General features: G+C 43.5%; 1 non-coding gene across 1 annotated transcript; it reads right to left on the reverse strand.

The window, feature by feature from the left end:
* Nucleotides 1-1,535: 1,535 nt before the first annotated feature.
* On the reverse strand, nucleotides 1,536-1,617 carry Trnas-gcu. Its single transcript has one exon. It is a non-coding gene; the product is annotated as a tRNA-Ser (tRNA).
* Between the last annotated feature and the right edge of the window lie 639 nt (nucleotides 1,618-2,256).

Genomic DNA, 2,256 nt, shown 5'->3' on the forward strand with positions numbered 1-2,256 from the left:
CTTCTTTTCTTCTTCCTCTTCCTCTTCCTCCTCCTTTTTCTCTATCTCCTTTTCCTCTTCCTCTTCCTTTTCCTCCTCCTTCTTCTACTGCACCACCTCCTCCTCCTCCTCATCATCAACCCTTTAATTCAACTAATGTGCTTCCATCATATTTCCTTTTAGTGAATGAAATAATTAATGTTTCTTCAATGATAATTATTCATAAGAGTAACATTTTTTTTATTTTAATATTTTTCATCACACTGAGGACATTCACATTCTTCCTGTCCTTGATCTTGCTGTGTCTCTTGCCTTAAGCTTACATCTCTTCACGCAGACAGTCGCGGTTGAATAATTAAGTAAAGCGGTTGTTGTATCCTTTATTTTGTAGTCTTGTTGTGTTTCTCTGTATTCAATATCCTCCTCCTCCTCCTCCTCCTCCTCCTCCTCCTGGTCTTGCTGCTCCTCCTCCTCTCCTCCTCGTCTTCTTTTTTTTTTTTTCATTTTGCTTCTTTTTTTTATTGGTTTCTTTTATTTTTCATACAAATTCCTGTTTCTTTTCTTCTTTATTGAATTATATATTTTCTGTGCTTATCCTTCTCTCTCTCTCTCTCTCTCTCTCTCTCTCTCTCTCTCTCTCTCTCTCTCTCTCTCTCTCTCTCTCTCTCTCTCTCAATCTTTTATGTTCTTTCTTTTCCTCCTCCTCCTCCTCCTCCTCCTCTTCCTCCTCCTCTTCCTCCTCCTCCTTCTCCTCCTCCTGCTCCTCCATACTCAAAGTGACCCTTACTCTCACCTTCCTTCCTCTCACCTGTTCTTCTTTCCTCTTGCGTCCCTCTCGTCCTCTAATTGTTCCCCACTCTCACCTGAGCAGCCTCCTCTCAGCTCCTCGTGGCCACCGTGTCAAGGTCTCTCTCTGTCTCTCTGTTGTTGTTGTAGTTGTTGTTGGTGGTGGTGGTGGTGGTGGTGGTGGTGGTGTTGGTGGGGGTGGTAGTAGTGGTGGTGGTGGTGGCAGCTCTTTTTCTTTTCTTTTTTTCTTTTTTTCGTTTTTCTTTCATTATCTCTCTCTCTCTCTCTCTCTCTCTCTCTCTCTCTCTCTCTCTCTCTCTCTCTCTCTCTCTCTCTCTCTCTCTCTCTCTCTCTCTCTCTCTCTCTCTCTCTCTCTCTCTCTCTCTCTCTCTCTCTCTCCTTTTCCCTCCCCTTCCCCTCCTTCCCTCCCTCCCCACCACTCCTCCTCTCCATCCACCTATACCCTAACCCCCCCACCCTCCACCCACGTCTCTCTGTCACACGGCCAGGTTCGCCAAGTTATATAGACACAAATAAAAGTTTAATCATCAATATTCCGCCGCAGGAGAAAAAAAGGTTGAGTTGCAGTTGGCTTGGGAGGAGAGGGAGGGTAGGGGTGGATAAGGTGGGGGTATTCATTACAAGCCTGTCACACACCTGTCCCAGTAATGATCCTCTGGTTGACCTGCGGAAAGAACATTAGAGTTTCGTATGAGAGAGAGAGAGATAGAGAGAGAGAGAGAGAGAGAAAAGAAAGAAATTAATAGATTCGACGAGGATGGGATTCGAACCCACGCACGGAAACCGTATTGGATTAGCAGTCCAACGCCTTAACCACTCGGCCACCTCGCCTGTATCTTATTTAGATAAGTATACGTATTAAGAATAATTGTAATAGTAGTAGTAGTGGTGTGATGGTAATAGTAGTAGTAGTAGTAGTGGTAGTAGTGGTGGTAGTAATAGTAGTAGTAGTAGTAGCAGTAGTAGTAGTAAGTAGTAGTAGTAGTAACAATAGTTGTAATAGCAGTAGTAGTGATAGTAGTAGTAGCAGCAGTAGTAGTAGTAATAATATTATTATTATTAGTAGTAGTAGTAGTAGCAGCATTACTAGTAGTAGTAATAGTAAGGGTAGTATTAGTATTAGTATTACTAGTAGTAGCAGTAGTAGTAATAATAGTAAAAGTAGTAGTAGTAGTAGTAGTAGTAGTAATAGTAAAAGTAGTAGTAGTAGTATTAGTATTAGTAGTAGTAGTAGTAGTAGCATAGGAAATACTCACTATTGGCACTATCAAATGGCATGACGCACGTAATGGTCTGCAGTGCCTGTGAGACCAAGGGTGAAAGCTGAGTACAGTGGCAGTGGGAGCGACATCACTCAATTATTAACCAGGAGGGCCGAGGGACGCTAATGTGGGAAAGTGATGGGGGCGGTGGAGAACGGCTGAGGGGAGAGGGAGGGAGGCATAGGAGAGGCGGAGGGGAGACCAGTGC

This window comes from Portunus trituberculatus, chromosome 46, assembly GCF_017591435.1.
Source record: "Portunus trituberculatus isolate SZX2019 chromosome 46, ASM1759143v1, whole genome shotgun sequence".
NCBI classification, from domain to species: domain Eukaryota; kingdom Metazoa; phylum Arthropoda; class Malacostraca; order Decapoda; family Portunidae; genus Portunus; species Portunus trituberculatus.